This window comes from Fukomys damarensis, unplaced genomic scaffold, assembly GCF_012274545.1.
Source record: "Fukomys damarensis isolate Sample0158 unplaced genomic scaffold, DMR_v1.0_HiC HiC_scaffold_2, whole genome shotgun sequence".
Lineage (NCBI taxonomy): Eukaryota > Metazoa > Chordata > Mammalia > Rodentia > Bathyergidae > Fukomys > Fukomys damarensis.
Window position 1 is genome coordinate 38972039 of NW_022900914.1, and position 17627 is coordinate 38989665.

General features: G+C 44.2%; 1 pseudogene; it reads right to left on the reverse strand.

Annotated features, from left to right (window-relative positions):
- Nucleotides 1-257: 257 nt before the first annotated feature.
- LOC104852205 lies at nucleotides 258-1249 on the reverse strand (annotated as a pseudogene).
- Nucleotides 1250-17627: the final 16378 nt, after the last annotated feature.

Here is a 17627-nt window from a genome sequence, read left to right on the forward strand (position 1 = left end):
TTTTTTTTTTTTTTTTTTTTTTTTTTTTGCGTAAGTGGCTCAGATTTAATATGTAAAAGTATCCTAGAAGATAGTAGTAAAGAATAGGCTATGAGTATAAATCCAGAACAGAGCTACTGAAAATCACAAAGATCGCTTGCATGAACTGCTGCCCAGGCCTCCCCAGGGTCAGTGCTACAGGTCGGCAGCTGCCACACTCCCCAGGAAAAGGGTGCCTCCGTCTCCACCAGGCCATGATGTCACGGTGACTCAGGAGGGTCCAGGACACTGGGGCATGCTGGCAGTGCATCTTGGCACCCCAAGAAAGCAGCGGGAGGTTCTGATCACTGTGAGGCTCAGGGGGCATAGGGCAGACTGGCTTTAGGACAGGGATCCAGGGCTTGGGCGCTCTTTCTCCGTGGACCCACGTCAGCACACAGTGGACAGTGGGGATAATGGATTCTGCTCACTGATGACCGGCTTTTGGTGCTGATGCGATATGTTGCCCTTGATGTGGCCCACGTACATCAATTTGCCAGGATGCATTGCACTTTGTCCAGGTCCATGTCCTCCACATGCATGAACTTTAGGGCCACCAGGAAGTTGTCCAGGGGCAGCTGGTGGGTTCTGAGTAGTGAGTACACTTTCTTGAAGGGATTCCTGTAGGTGATGATCTTGAGCTTCTCCAGAATGAGGAAGATGCTGCAGCAGCTGAAGTAGGTCTCATGCCTGGCCAGCACCTTGTGCAGCAGCAGTAGGTTGCCCTCGCTCACGGCTTCAGTCACCTCAGCAAACTGCATTGAGGTGGTACTTTCTCAGCAGCTGTATGGTTGGCATGTGGCCCAGAAGCATCTTCCGGGGCAGCAGGCAGATGAGGATCATCCTCTTGTTATTCTGGCTGGCAGTTCTTGAAGGTGAAGGACAGGTAGTCCTCGGCTTGCTTAAAGTCGCTGTGGAACATATCCTTGAACCTGACAGTGCTTGCACATGACCCTCTGCATAGTGCGGTAGTCAACCTTCAGATTCCAGCTGTTGGGATGTGAATGAGGGGCTTACACAAGTGCAGCTTGTTGATATTAAAGTAGACCTTGAACAACTGATTCACAAGGAGCAGCATGCCCCACTTTGAGTCCTCGATGCCAGCATGAGTGTCACTGGCGCAGACCTGGAAGTAGCTCATCAGCAACTCGGTGTCTTTCTCCAACATAACCCCTACTTTGCTTTTTCCCTTCTTTACCAACTGCTGATCAGCCTGGCCTGATGGTTGCTTTAAAATCCCCTGCAGGCAACTCCAATGGCTGTTGTCATCCCAGCACTAGAGTCCATCAAACATCTTTTCTCATTCACAACTCAGAAAGTTGAATTTCCCAGTCCTCGGTGTGCTCAGACTTTCCACTGCAGTACACGCTCAACACCCAGGGTGTCACTCTGTGCTTCTGCTGCTAACACAGGTCTCTGCCAATCCAGCTCTTGGGAGAGTAGAGGCCCCAGTGTGTAGCCCCTTTCTTTACCAGGACTGTGATGCAGTACCTGAGCAAGGAAGATGCTGTCAGTACTGCTGTCCACCCTGCCTGGATGCCCTGGAGCTCTACACTTTGGCCTGAAGGCATCTCCAGGTCTGGAGTTTCCCTAGCACCCCATCCCAAAGAGACAGGACAGGAAACCCATTGCACTCAGAGTCCCAGCACTTCTGCTCCCACCAAGTGGGCTTCAAGCCAGAACACAAGAGCAAAGGGAGAATTCTGTCTACTCCATCAGATCCAGATTTGGAAATCTGCCATCATTTTTAGAGCTAGCTGCAGAACACCTGCTTCTACTGCCACAGGGTGAGAATCTGAGCAAAGCCGTCGACATCAACCTGGAAGGAACAGCTGGCCAAGCCACCTTCTGTTCTTGGGCTCCTGTGCCGGATACATCCAAAGTCCCACTCGTTCTTAGAAAATTATTGGCAAACACTCAAAGGTCTAGGGCCACTGGATACATGACAGGGAGAGCCCAGTTTTCCTCTTTGTGAGCTTGAAATGCCCGCAGGAAGGACTGGACTATCACCATCTGGCATTTGTATGCCTCTATGAAGTCATGGTTCCCCACCGTGTAGGTGCACCTTAAATGAGCTGCAAACATTTCATCATCAGGGGGTTCCAAAACTTGCTGACCTTTCTCTTCTGGAGAAGCCATCTACAGCTGGGAGTTTGCCATTTGAGGGTGCTTGAAGGACATCAGCTCTGCCCATGACACTCCATCTCGGGTGTGGATTGATTCATACACCAATCAGAGGGCTGGGGATTTAGCTCAGTGGTTCTGCCGCCTGCCTTGCAAGCACAAAGACCTGAGTTCTATCCCCAGTGCAAAAACAAAACAAAACAAAACAAAACAACCCCACCAATCAGAAGTTCAGGTTGAGGAGAGGGTTTCTAGACACATTTTCTTCCCTCATGGAAAGCCAGGGAATGCGAAGACAACATATTCTTCCCTTGCTGGTCACAGACAGATCTTGGAGTAACTGCTGCCATATGCTAGCAAGTCAGAAAGTTCAACAGCCTTTCCCCTGTCATAAAGATAGATAAACTGCAGGAATTTGTAGGTAAATGGGTATAACTTGAGAACATACTTTCATTGTTGGTTTTGGTACCAGGGATCAAACTCGGGATCTAGTGCTTGTGAGGCAGGTGATGGAACCACTGAGCTAAACCACTAGCCCTATTTTTGGTGTATTGCGATAGAGTCTTTGTAGTTCAGTCTGGCCTTGAACTCACTATGTAGTCCAGGCTGGCCTTAAGCTTGCAATGCTCTTTCTACCTCAACCTCCTGACTGCAGACACCATGTGCAGCCAAGAACATAATGTTAAATGAAGTGTCAGACACACAAGCTTAAATATTGCATTGTTTCTCTTATGAGAAACTTAAAGTATATATATGAGGAATGAAATGGAAGATAGATAAATAGGAAGTAGGGAAAGGTTCAGATAATTTCCCAAATTACCTTTCTGTTGTTAGTTAGGTTTTTTTTTTTTTTTAGTTTATTGGTACATTTTAGGTATACAGTACAGTTACATTCGTTATTGCGATCTTGTACCTTTACATGACAGGTTTCAGGTCTTGGTTCTCATTTTTTTTCCTTTGTCCCTGCCCTCCCTTCACCCCCTCCTCCCCTCCCCATTTACAAACACTTTATTTCCATTTTTTCATTTTCTCATATTTTTTTCTTTTCCCTTATTACCTTTCCCCTACCCTTCCCACTTTCTCTACACCTTTAGCCCTTTTTTTTTCCTTTTCTGTTGTTTAAAAAATATTTTAATGTATCTGCTAACTTGTTTTATTTATAGTACTAGTTCCTTTTATTTCATTGAAAAAAAGTTCTGTGTTATCTGTTTCTTCTTTGACAGAATCTTTTTGATTGATGTCTTATTCTTGGAGCAATTACTTTGAAGATAATGATACACTGTATTAACTATTGTTATTCTCTTAATATTTTGTTATGAAATGTTTTGTTTTTTCATAAAATTAAAAAAATAGAAACTGTGAGTATTGCTCAGTAGTGGAGTACTTGCCTAGCATGTCCAAGGGCTTGGATTCAATTCCCAGAGTACACATCTCTCTCTTTCTCTCTCTCTCTCTCTCTCTCTCACACACACACACACAGACACACACACACACACACACACACACAGTCCTGGCATCTCTGGATGTTAGATGCAGTATCAAATTCAAGCTCCTCATTCTACCTTTTCACCATGCTGAAGTGCCTGAGGCTGCTGTAACCCAGAATCTCTGTATTTCCTGAATGTATTCACAAGTGCTCAGGTACATGGCTTTAATTCTTTTCTTTTCGAGGGGTGTTATCGAACTTGGGGACTGAACTTGCACTTGTGAGGTGGGCAATGGCACCATTGAGCTAAATCCCTGGTCCCTACATGACTTTAATTCATAGGTGTTTAATTAGCTATGTAACAATGAACAGAGCAATTTCCCCAGCTCCTTTCAATGATGACTGTTTTTATACCCATCATCACGTTTCCTGTGAGTTGGTCCTGCAGCCAAATTAGTAATCCAGTTAGGAAATGTTCAAGGGGTGGAGGGAAGGAGGTAGGGTTGGGGCAGCATGGAGAAGCTGGACAGAATTTTTTTCCTCAGTACGGGGAATGAACTCAGGACCTTGTGCTTGCAACGCAGGCTGCAGCACCACTGAGCTAAATCCCTGGCCTTTGGACAGAATATTATTTTAGTAATTTTAGTAGAGACAGAAAAAATGATGCAAATATTTCCACTCCCTCTTTTAGTTTTATAAAGCCTTTCTTTGTCCACAGTTCAATCTTGGATTAGATTCTTATTAACTATGTCTGTTTCAACCCTAGATAAAGGCTTATTTATTTTACCCGCACATCCATAATTGCTCATTTTGTTTTTCTCATTGTGTTACCTATGTTGGGAAGCTTGGCAGGAAGCACACTATGGAAATATGGTATCAAATGGTCTAATGTGTGTGAATTGCGAAGTTCAGTAGATGCCAGGGTTTAGCAGGATCTCAGCTTGTTCAAGACTAATCCTGTGGATTTTCATTCTTGTGCCTCTAAAATCTAAAGGCTTGGGGTTCCATCTAAACTCAGGCTACATACCTATGTCCCAGCTGTTTTCTCTTTTTGGTGGGGGATACTGGGAATCAACTGAGGACCTTGCACTTGTCAGGAAAGTGTGGTGCTGCTGATCTACATCCCCAGCCCCCCAGCTGTCCTCTTTTTGTTTGTTTAAACAGGGTCTCACTATGTAGTTCAGGCTGGTCTTGAACCTACTAGGTAGCCCATCCTGGCCTTGAAATTGTGATGATCCTCCTGGCTCGGCCTCCTGAGTGCTAGGATTATAGGTGTGTGCCACCTGCCTGGCTTCCACCTGTCCTCTTAAAGACCAGAGTAGTGGCTAACTCTTAGAGATTTTCTGTTTCCTCTCCCTAAGCAAGTTGAGGGGTAAAGAGAAAATAGGTTCCAAAGATGGTCCTGGTAAAGGCTGCCACATAATGTTTTCTCTGGATAAAAGGGTGGACTCTAGTTTGGTTTCTAGGAGACTTGATTTATTTTTTTTTGTTTTGTTTTTGGCACAGGGATTGAACTCGGGCCCTTCAGCTTGAAAGGGAGTCCAAGGAACCACTGAGCTAAATCCCTGGCCCTCTAGGAGACTTGAGAGATGGCCTTGCAACATCCATCTCCCGTACAGTGTATGACATATGAAAGCCAGACCTACCTTCCAAGACTGAAGCACTTCTGGCAGTGTTGAGAGCAGCAACTATTATCTGAGTCCCTCTCTGAGACTCATCTAGGCTGAAAAGAGCCACCTTGCCTAAATCATCCTCACTGACTAAGGGTAGCCTACATCTAGTGACTGGCAGATGCAGGTATAAACAGGCCTAGTCCTCTCACCCCAGTTTGGAACAACTTTGAGACACTGCAGCACCAGAGCCCCCCTTCAGAAAGAAAGATCAGCCAAGGCCATTAATGAGATTCAATGCAATTCATTTTCTCTCTTTGTCAATTTCTGCTAACTTCACTTCCCCATAGGTGTTTTTTGGTTTGTTTTTCTGGTACCATGGATCAAACTCAGGACCTTGCACTTGTGAGGCAGGCATGGAGGCACTGAGCTACATCCTCCATCCTCCCCATAGTTGTTGATGCTGAGAATACTCCCCAACCAATGAATGTCCTACTTGCAAACCTCTGTCTTGGAACTGAAAAACCCTACTGCAACTCTCCATTTATCTTGGCCAGTAGACCCCTGGCTGTGTTACAGGTCCATACTTTCTTCATGTGAAGACTCAGGAGTAAACCCTAATTAGCCTAAGGGATTCAGGCTATCATTCACTTTTTCCAGTGATCAACTTAGGAAGGATCATATGACTCCATCCCAATCAATGAGATGAGTAGGGAAATCTGTCTTATAAGAGACAAGGGCATTATATGTTTATAAAGCCAATGTTATGCAGCTGTGTGTATGTAGTGCTAGGGGTGAAAGAATGCAGACTCTGAAAGATCACTTTCTAGGATGATCTTTGATGAGAAAGGAAGGAAATGAAAAGGCTTCCAAAAGTAAAGGACCAAGGCTTGAACTGAAATGGTTTTGCCCAGACTAGGATATCGATTTTTAGAAAAAACAAAAAACAAAAAAACCTTCCTATCTCTAATTTACTTTAAAAATCAGTTTTGAATCACCTAGTTTGATGCTGGAGAAACCTGCTGAGAAAGCAGTGAGATTGATGGGCAAGGAAGCACATTTCCCCTACTTATCCATACTCCCCTCTGCCTGAAGATTATAGCTTCATTTTCTTTTTTGGAAGTATAATTTGCAATGAAAGTCCTGGTCAAGCAGTTAACTAATAAGGGATTATTTTTTGTGTGTAGAAAAAAAATGCATAAATCTGAAGCATGCCGTATGAGTTTTGACAATTGTGTACTCCCATGTGAGAACATTTTTCTTACCCCAGAAAATTTTCTCATGACTCTTTCCTGGTAATTTTCTTTCTTCTTTTTTTTTTTTTTTTTTTTGAGACAGGGTCTCACTACATAGTTGAGACTGATCTGGAACTCACTATGTAGCCCAGGCTGGTCTCAAACTCATAGCGATCCTCCTGCCTCAGCCTCCCAAGTGCTGGGATTACAGGTGTGCGCCACCACGCCCGGCTCCAGGTAATTTTCTTAATTGGAAGCAACTAGTGTTCTTATTTCTACCACAGTAGCTTAGCTTTTACCTGTTCTTTTTTGTTTGTTTTTGCGATAGGGTCTCATATAATTCAGACTGGTCTTGAACTTACTATATAACCCAGGCCGGCTCAAACTCAGAGTGATCCTCCTGTCTCAGCCTTCTGAGTGCTGGGATTACAGGTGTGTACCACCATGCTCAGCTCTTGCCTGTTCTGGAAACTCTATGCAGAACTATTTTGGCTCAATATGTTTTGTGACTCACACATTGCTCTTTGTATATCCTGCTTCCCATTAAGACTACTCATTGCTCTCTGATTTTCCTCAGTATTGACTGTTCTGTTTGAGGAGGCTGCTCTGCCTCTCCTGGTGATGATTTTACTATGGGATTGATGTGAATTTTATAAGCCTTTGAGCCCTAAGTACCAAGCAAGTGCCGCTTTTGGTTACCATGTATATGCTGGGCTCATGATTATGCAGACATCGAGGAATGAAGTCTTGAACCAACGGAGGAAGTTAGGAGACTTTTTATGGGAAATAAAGAGGAGAATAACTCGTGGATTTCCAGGAGGGATCTCCAATGGGGTGGTCCCATAGTTTTCTGATCTAGAGCTAATTATAGATTAAACAGAACACAAGAACTGTTTAGTTGTTTAGTAGCCATCTATCACAGGTGGCTCTGTGGATTTAAAATGACCAACTGGGACTCAAGCTTTTAACCCAGTTCTTAAACAGGTAGGGCTTACAGGAATCTGGGATCCTAGAAGAAACTGGCTTATTTGCATTATAATTTCCTCTAAAATCAGGAACTTAGTAGGGAGTAGCTGCAACTCCCTGTAGTAGAGTGGGCTGCATCCCATATTGCCTGCGGGATTCTATAGCCAAAGTCCCAGTTCATTGTATATTCTTTATCTATATCAACATGGCTGGTCACCTCACTCTCTCAGGCCCTTCCCCTAGCTAGCTACCTTACTCATAAGCTAACTAAAGAAACTATTTTCTGTACTTCCAGGGGAAAGCAATGTCTTTTTTTTTTACTGTTGTTGTTCTGTATGATGGTAAACTCAGAACCCTTGAAATGAGATGAGACTAGTACTCCTTTGGACCCACAACAAATGTTGAGACTGCCTATTGTTCTATACCAAGATACCTCCTGTTCCTCATCCTCAAGAGGACTTGGTCCCATGGCCAAAGCCAAGGAGGGAAATGTACATGGCTGATAAAAAAAACTATTGAGAATGTTTACATTTAAAATTTTTTATTACAGTAAAAGACATTGCCATTAATCCCCTTCACTTTTACCCTATTATACTTGCCTCTTTCTGAAGAAGTTCTGGAAGTCCTCTTTGTCTTTACGAGGTATGATAAAAAATACTAGGCCAGGGATTTAGCTCAGTGGCACCACGCCTGCCTCACAAGTGCAAGGTCCTGAGTTTGATCCCTGGTACCAAACAACAACAAAATACAGTTAACGCTGTTGCCAAGTGTCATCCAACAGAGAGGCTCATAAAAACAGTGTATCCTTATTCATATTATTCATAGTACCAGATATGGTACTATGCAACTTCTGACTCTTCCATAAAGACAGGATGACCACGAAAAATAGATGTTTTGAATTGAGGACATTGAGGTAGACATGACAGCAAAACTAAGGACACTCAAGAGAGTACTTCAGAAAGTGGCAAGAATGATGGGATAAGTGTTTTCTTTCTTTCTTTCTTTTTTTGTTTTTTGAGACAGGTCTCAGGTAGTTGATGGGGAACTCACTATGTATCCCAGGCTGGTGTCGAACTCACAGCGATCCTCCTGCCTCAGCCTCCTGAGTGCTGGGATTACAGGCATGCGCCACGGGATAAGTGTTTTCAAAGGGAGAGGAAGTACTTTGAGGGGAATTAATGGCAATGTGTGTGTGTGTGTGTGTGTGTGTGTGTGTTTTACTGCAATACATTAAAAAATGTAAACATTCATTGTAGTTTTCGATCATACCTCATACACTTACTCCAGCACTTGGTCATAATTGACTTCATTTCCTCTTCCCAGGAGCTCTTTGAGATAGGAATTACTATCCCCAAGAGGACTTCATTCAGCTTCTTCCCAGAGTAGGATTTGAACCTGGGTTTGGAGACTTTCACTTAATGATTTTTCCCTGGCAGCATCCAAGACCTGGGCTGTTGTGTCTCAGCTGGCATTTCCCCAGGTGGCGCTTAGACCTTACAATTATATACACAACTAGATTGCTGCAAGGCTCCATGGGATTCAGAGCCAGAAATACTTCTTTCCTTAATAAAAGCCAACCAGTTTTCATTTTCCAGAAATGTTCTCTTTCTTCTTAGCCAGGAGATATTGGCCTTTGATAAAGGTCAGCAGATTTTTGTAATGCTCCTTGGAAATCAGTTTTATAACAGTTGTATTTACAATTGAAATGGTTTCTAGACCACAGGAAGCTTTACAAAGGATGATGCCAGCAAAGAGGCATTAAGTTCTCTAATAGGCTTATGCCTGGATAATCATATTAACAGCACTGTCTCATACTTGGTGGTGCAATTATGGGTCTCTCCTCTTGAAAGTAGTTTTGCAGGTTGATGATAATTAAGAGTATGATTTTGAATTTCTCTTTAATGAGAGTTCCATGTACAAAACAATATGATGACCCTAACAGAGATAGCTGTCTGTGTCTTTCAAATGGCTGACTTTATGCTCCATTACAATGTCGTATGCAAACTGGACTTTACTAACTTGAGAATTCTGAGTTCTTCCAGCATCAGGACTATGGGATATGGAGCAAGTCCCCTGGGAATCATAACATTTGTTTCTAGTATCTGCATCTGATAATGAGGCGTTATGTTTTTCTGCCTTTGCAAAGTCATAGTAACCTTGGGAGCACAGCATCTGCTTTAGGAGCCAGGTGATTTTAAATTTGTAACTTAATTTTCCAACATTCAAGATATTATCTCTAGCATTGGCCTCAGGAAAGCTACTTTTGGGGCCTTCTTTTCAGTTCCAAGAGATTTGAACTAGAATTCTAAGAACTCAAGTGCCATGATTCTACACTTTTCCCTCAATAATTATTATTTTATCAATTGACAGAAGTGCTTGTTTTCATAGTCCAAAATGGACTGATCAATAAACTAACAAAACATTGCTATCCACCTCCAACAACCTAGGTTCACAACTTACAGAGGCCTGGGGTTTCCTGCTGATGATGCTATCTGTGTGCATGCCTTTTAGGCATGCTTGGACCCTGCCAGGCTGTGGTGACAAAGAAAAGGGCACAGGGCTGAGGTACTGATGAAGGAGGACTTCCTCCTGAACTGTGTCTAACTGGTAGCAGGAGCTAGTTCCAATAGCAGCCAGGAAGCAGAAGCCAGCTTTGAGCTTGGAAGTACTTGAGCTCTGGGCTGCCTGCTCTGTGGGGCTCTGGTCTGAACAGTGGGTAGTGAGGCTGTAAAGAACAAAGCAGGCAGGTATGGCCCAGGGCTTTGGCTCTGTGGGCATGCATACTGGCCAGGTGCGGTGAGGCAGACCACAGAGTCTGAAAGTTAAGAAAGGGTATTCAGGTCGGCTTGCTCAACAGCTTTCAGTGTGGCTAGGTAAAAATGCCACATGGGTGATAGCAGCAAAAAGATCTAGGAAACTTGATAAAGGGCTGCCTCACATTCCTCACCAGAAAAATAGTTGATGTGGGAAACCCAAATGAGAAGCCCAGGGCAAAGCACAGATTCACTGTGTGGTTCATCCTTCAGGTCTCCCTGTGAGGAGCAGGAGCATAACTGAGAGTGACAGGGCTCCAGGTGCAGCAAAAGATGGAGACCCAGGGCTACCAAGAGGAACCTAGGACTTAGAACCTTTTTGTAGACCCAGATCTCTGTCAGATCAAGTCTTTGCAGCCAAAAAAGAATTGCGTATTTGCAATTTCCTTATCCTTAGGCTAAGTGAGCAACCTGGGTGCTTTCCACCCAACCTTCTCCAGGAAGCCTCCCAGACTTTCCCAACCCTAATTGTTCCTTTTTCTGATCTCAGAGCTCTTATAGTCTGTACCTCACAATTTAGCACTTAATCAGACCCAGCTGTGCATTCCTCTCTAATTGTTTTGGATGTATTTGTCCTGTCCCTGGGGCAAAATTACAATTTCCTCTAGAGCAGAAACTCAGTGTTCTTTGGAGGGCTACTGTGAGAGACGTGTATGGGGTGGGGAGAGGGGCTATAAACAAAGGAAATCATCCACCTTCATATAAGGTTTTACAGTGTAGAAAGTACTTAAGTTATATCCTTTCCTCTTTGCATCAGCCCTGAGAAATAGGAGTGTTTTAGCATCCCCATTCTTCAGACAATGAAACTGAGACTAAGGTCAACTACCGGTCTGAGGAAGACAGATGAGTAGGAGGTATAGGATAAACCTGGAATTCCCGACTGACTGCCACATGGGGTCTCCAAGGGCTTATTTGGTGACCAGAAAGGCCTCAGTAGAGAAGGAAGGAGGAGAGTGAGAGGCTTTCCCATGTTACATACCTGGTTGGAAATCTTGGGGAGGAAAAGAATGTGAATGGCGTGGCCCTAGTTTGCAGAGCTACAGGGTTAGGCTTTATAAAGGGACAACTGTTGTGCCCAGATTGCGAAGTCCCCAAAAACCATCAAGGAGTTGAGTCCGATGTAAATGCACATGAGGAGTTTATTGCAAGCTCAAACCCTGACTCTCATACCTCACCAGTGCAGTGGTTCCCTCCCGAGAGTCCTGACCCCCTTCTAAAGCATAAATTTATAGGGCTTGGGAGGCTTGAAATCCTCTTTTTCATTGGTGCTATTTTCTTCATTCAATTGCCTACTCTAGCCAGAGGGAAGGGAGCTCGTTTGATTTACAAACTTTTGTTGAGGAGACTAGGTGTCTCCCGGTACGTTAATTCTGAACTAAGCAGGGTGAGGGGCAGAAATTGTCTTATATTGTGACATTTCCTAAATTTTCACTTATTAAGGTTTTTCCTATCATGGGGTCTTCTGTACCAAACTCTTTTCTAAGCGAATTCGAATTCCTGCAGTTTTATGGTCCCCTTTTCCAGCCATATGGCCTTGCCTTAACCTTTTGCTAAGAGAATTCCCGCTGTTTACCTAGGAGTCACATTTTACATGAGATGGCTTTCTGTCTTAGAATGGAGTTATTCTGATTTTAGCACTACACAACCAAGGCAACCACTGTGCCACTTATTTTTGTTTTCATTTTCATTCCTTCATGGATCCTCTAGTCCTCTGCCATGCCACGATGCTGTGTTCTTCCTGGGATTGACTTACCTTTTCAATTCATCTGCTACCCCCCAATCCTTCTACATGATCCTCTGGAACTCCTGACTTCAACAAACAAAATGAATCAAAGGTGGTTCATCAGTCAGTGCATCCATCCATCCATCATCAATCACTGTTCAGAATTAGATTCCTACTTTATTTTCATTGCAGTGCTGGGAGATGAGGTGGCTGACTCTCCCCATGTCCCTCAGAGCTCATAGGTGGAGGTGCATTCTCTACCTGATCACCTCTTCTCCATTCTCCACCTCCTTTGAGGAGACTTCTACCAAAACATATTCCCTCTCCCGCTTCTTGGTGCATCCCATTTTCTGATCACGTCACTTCTTCTTTCTCTCTCTCTTAAAACTTCAGCTCGTGACTCTGTGGCCTTCAAACCACAACACTAATTTCTGCTCAATGCTAGGTGGCTTTAGTCACATAGATGAGCCATCTAATACCCTAGCTCTTAATCCCTTGACCTCATATTCTCCATACCTCTCTCTTCTGCTCTTCTCTCATCACATCTTGCCTTTGCATGGCCCTAAACTTCACCTCCTGAGTCTCTTCCTTAACCATTCAAATGTCTGACCCAACATCCTCTCCTTTGCATGTGACTTGAGATTTGATCCTCTTTGACTTCCTCAGTGTTTTGACGTCTGTCCTTTCTCCTGATCACACATCACAACAGCCTCACAGTCAAAGCTCTCAATTCCTTTGCTCTTCCACCGTAGCATTTCTCCCCCCTGAGCCTGTACAAGGGTGGGGAACTAATTTGTTGGAGGAAACCACACAGGAGGGCCACCAATCTGTTAGGCTGCCTTGCTATAGGGCTATTTCTCTGGTTGTCACAACCTTCTGCAATGACAAGTTCGACTTTCTCTGTTCTCTTCAAATCTCATATTAGTCCTTGCCTCTTCACTGGCCTCCTCAGATCATAGGGTAAGAAGTCATCATGTGGAAAGATTCAATTACCCACACTAAACCTGCATGGGTCAATCCTGTAACCTCCTTTTTCCTGTTACAATAGAAAGGGCCGTAGGCCAGACTTTCCACTCATATTATGGCTCTATTCTCTCCCTTGAGTACAGGAACCTTTACTGTCCATTGTCCTCTTCCTGCTGTATCTTCATTTCCTCTTCTCATGGAATCCTACTCCTCCAAGTTCAAATTTACTCGTCATTCCATCTCAAGAAATATTAAAAATATGTAAAATAGGATGAACAAATCCATTATAACCACCCTGATGTAAGTCCTCCATTTCTCTCTTATACTACACAGTTGTCGGGAGCAGTTCTACATAATTTTTGGGAAAAATCATGATTAGGGCCTAGTTTTCCTGTCTACAGGCCAGCTATGGGCATGTCGAGACAGAACTACATCTTCGCCTCCCGTCACAGCTAAGACTTCAAGGGTCCAGGGATGCCATGATGCTCCACAGCAGGACTACACCAGCTGGAGCTATCCTGGGAGGAACCAAATCTTCATCTGCATAGTTCCTCATTGGTCTAGGATTTCTGCAGCCAGGAGTCTTCTGTACCACTTGTTTCTGTTGGAGTTGGAGACATTTGTTACATTTGTTTCTCCCCACATACTGAACACAGGTGTGGCAGGTTGGAGGGCTTTCATCTTTGTCCCCCAGAGCAGCATTGATCAGGCCCAAAGCTCAGATTCTTCTCAAAGTCTCATTTTTCCTATCTTTCCTGTATAATAAATTAATTTGCCTTGTGCTGTTGTGGCTTGCAGGAGACTAGGACTTATTACAGAGGTTCGTCCCCTTTCCTTGTTCCCTACACATAGTCAAATCTCTCAGGAGTTGCCTGAGCTCATAGCCTTTTGTTTCACCTCTCACTATTCCTCTGTCTATTCCCGTCTATGTCCCCACCTTCACTTCACCAGTCCTGCCCACGGAAGTCCCACTGACATCAAATTCATGAAACCCCAGGGGAAGTTATTCAGTTATTTCATGTTTAAATATTGAACCCCTCTCTCCAGATATACTGTGAGCTCTAAGAGAGAAATCTGTTTCTATCATGCTTACCACTCCAGTGCCCTGTGCCCCACATCTAGTAGGTGGTCAGCAATGAATGATACATGTCTGCCTACTAATGATGAATCCTGGTCCTAACCTAACAGTTGGGACTATAGCCAAGTGGGTGTGGAATATAGCACTGAGTTATTCCCCTAAAGTTACAGTGTAACTGTTGCTGACACACTGGCAGCTACACTAATAAACTGCACCATGGAGAGAGAATGTCCTTATTCTTAAATTTTACTTCCTGAGTGGCCTCTGGCAGCTGTGTTGCCAGATGACATTGTAGCAGTTCCTTTACTAAAAACCCCTTGGCTGGCAGTCCTTGAAAATATGCCTGTGACTACTGGGAGTGCATTTAAAGGGAAGACCGTAAGAAAATACCAATGTGGTGGCACACAATAATCTTACAATGCCAATTTTCTCCCCTCTCAGCATTTAAAGATCAAAACACCAGCCTACAGATATTTTTATTTAAACTAAAGGACATGGATTCAAGATTATTTTGACATGTAATGAAAGAAACAGGTTTTATTTATCTATTAACTACTTAATAATTCACCTGAGTGTCACTCAAGGAAGTGCATTGTTTACATACTATCCTGAACATTGCTTCAACAGGTGTCATTTCAACCAGTCAATTCTTATATTGAATCAATTGATAAAATTGTTGTTTTTATATTTCCTGTTATCTTATAAAAATTAATGAAAAAATATGCAATTTTTGGTCATCCTATGTTTAAATACTTGGACTGGTAAGTGGTTAATTTATACTTTCTGGGAGGGTTCTTAATTTCTGATTTATTCCCTTAAAAATGTTGTATTAGGTTTCTAAATTATGACATTAACTCAAACTGGGAAAACAAAACCCAAAGTCAATAAAGGTTATAAAATTTAGCTCCCTTCTTGTACCCCAATCTGGGTAACTGGTTAACTGGCCATGTGAATCCTTCCAGATGTCTTTTCTTTTCTTTTTTTTTGGTACCAGGGATCAAACTCAAGGCCTTGAGCTTGCGAGGCAGTCACCAGAACCACTGAACTAAATCCCCAGCCCCTTCCAGGTGTCTTTTAAATGAATATATAAAAATCCAGTGAGATTAGCATGGTGGCATGCACCTATAATCCCAGCATTCTGGAGGCTGAGGCCAGAGGATCTCTGTGAGTTTGAGGCCAGCCTGGGCTACATAGTGAGAGTCTGTCTCATAACCCCTCCCCGCAAACAAAAACCAAAAAAACAAAAAAACTAAAAACAGACAAGAACAATCCAACATATTTCTTTTTTTTTCTTTTCTTTTCTTTTTTTGTATCAGGGATCAGACTCAGGACCTTGTGCTTGCGAGGCAGACACGATGCCACTAAACTAAATTCCTGGCACCAACATGTTTCTTGAACATCATGACACAGTTTTAGGAGACTCATGTGATCAACATAAAAGCAGAAAAGTCTTAAGATTACAAACCATAACATTTCCAGATGCACTGACTCAGAATTTCTGTTTCTAGAGAGTCTTGCTAAGGTGTCTCTGTGATCTAGCAACAACGTGGTCTTCTTTTGCTTCACTTTAAAAGTGAAGACAAAAGGGCAACCCATTTTCTCGTTCCCCTTCTGTCTCTGTTAGAACATCTTTTTCTCTCAATAAATTCTTCCTACTCTTAACCTCATTATTCCTAGAATTCATTCTTTGGGGGCTGCCTGCCTCGAAAGCACAAGGTCCTAAGTTTGATCTCCAGTACCAAAAAAAAAAAAAAATTCATTCTTTGATTTTAGAGAACATGAACTTGAATTTCATATACTTAGGAGGTTGGGAGTTATAATATTTCTCTTACATTATTTGGATTACTTGGTGCCCTATATCATTTGGAAGTCTTCCACTGAAATCACTGGACAGAGGTAAGAGTTTGCTTTTGTTTCATAGATTCTAACTCTTTATAGTCTTTTTAACTCATAGATTTTAACTTTTTGTTTCATAAATTCTGGCTCTTGTCTTTTTACATTCTTTTTTGTTTCATAAATTCTGGCTTTTGTTTCAGAATCATCTCCATTTAATCAATATTACTGGGCAACTGTACTTGTAATCTTATTGGTTGATCATGGTTGTGTCCCACCTCTTGACCCCCCTTGTCATCCACTGGATCTTACAGTTTTGTCCCACTTTGTACCTGCCTCACTTCGTGGCTTTGCTCCATAAAACACCTTTGAGAAGTGGGCTGGGTGGGCAACCCACTTTCCTGTCCCACTTCTGCCTCTATTAGACAGAAGCTACCTTTCTCTCTACAAAGTCTTCCTGCACCTTTTTTTTTTTTTTTTGTACCAGGGATCAATCTCCAGACCTTTCGCTTGAGAGGCAGGCAGCAGAACCACTGAGCTAAATCCCTGGCACAATTCTTTCTCTTAAAAAAAAAAGAATACAAAGCTGGGCATGATGGTGTGTAACTATAATTCTAGCACTGGGGAGGCTGTATCAGGATTGCTTCAAGTCCTAGCCCAGCCTGGGTGCCATAGTGAGTTCAAGACCAGCCTGAACTACATAGCAAGACCCTGTTTCAAAACAAAATAAAACAAGTGTGGATAATCCTGTGAACTGAGCTCACAAGTTTGGACACTAGAAATTCCTTCTCCTTCAGTAACTCTACTTCTGACTGCCTTCTGAATAAAAAACGCAAATAGTGGGGTGAGGTGTTAATTCCACAGTATAATTATCTAGAGGAGCCCCCCCCCCCCGCCGGAGAGATAGAAACCAAGCAAAGGGGGAGTTTACAGGTGCCTGCCTTGGGTGAGGCCTGCCTCCACCACAGAGTGCTGGCTGGCTTCGGTGGCTGAGCTGGGCCTAACCCGGGCAACTTCTCCATCCGGTGGCGTCGGGTTTACCTTGGGGCCCAAAGTGGTGCCTCCGGCGGCTGGGACTTAGCTAGCAAAGCTCTGGCGGGCTGGCGGGTTCCGGGTGCTCCCGTGGGTGGGTGTGGTCGGCGCAGCCCCACCCAGCCTGTGGAGCCCAGCTGAGTGGAGAGGAGTCAGCGTTCAGGCTTTGGGCTGCCCCTAGGGGTCAGCTCTGAGCCCGGGGCCCGCGCGTGTTCGTCTTCCAGTGCCCTGCACCTTGCACTTCTGACTTCCTGAGACTCGGGTGGGCCTCGAGGAGAACCGAGGTTCCTTGCTCCAATGTTTTGGACGGCTTCGTAAACCCGAGGACCTGGTGACATCTAGGAGGTGGTTACAGGTGGACAGGCAGGGAGCAGTGGTTAGGTCCCCCTCGGCCCTGAATTCCCCTTCCCTCCTTCAACCCTCTCACCCCGGCCCCAGCACTGAGGGGCGGCCGGTATCCTGTCTCCGCCCGGTCACACCCTGGCTGTCCTCAGTCCGACGCGCGTGTCCCCCCAGCCCTGGATGGACCGCAGAGGGCCTGTTGTCCCGGAGGGACGTCGGCTGGATCAGAGTTAGGACGGTCTTTTACTTTCAAGGTGCCCTGTTTTTCCGGAGTCTACTTCCTAGGGGTTCCCTGTCCCCACCCAATTTAACCGTTTGCTTTCTAGGTGTAGGCAGGGAGCCAGAGCACGGGCAGATCCTCAAAGCCCACTAACCCGGCGGCCCGAACCCTTCAGTCCCATAACTTGCGGCGCGGGGCAGGCGCGCGGCCGTGCGGGGCGGTGACGTTGGGCAGGAGCCTG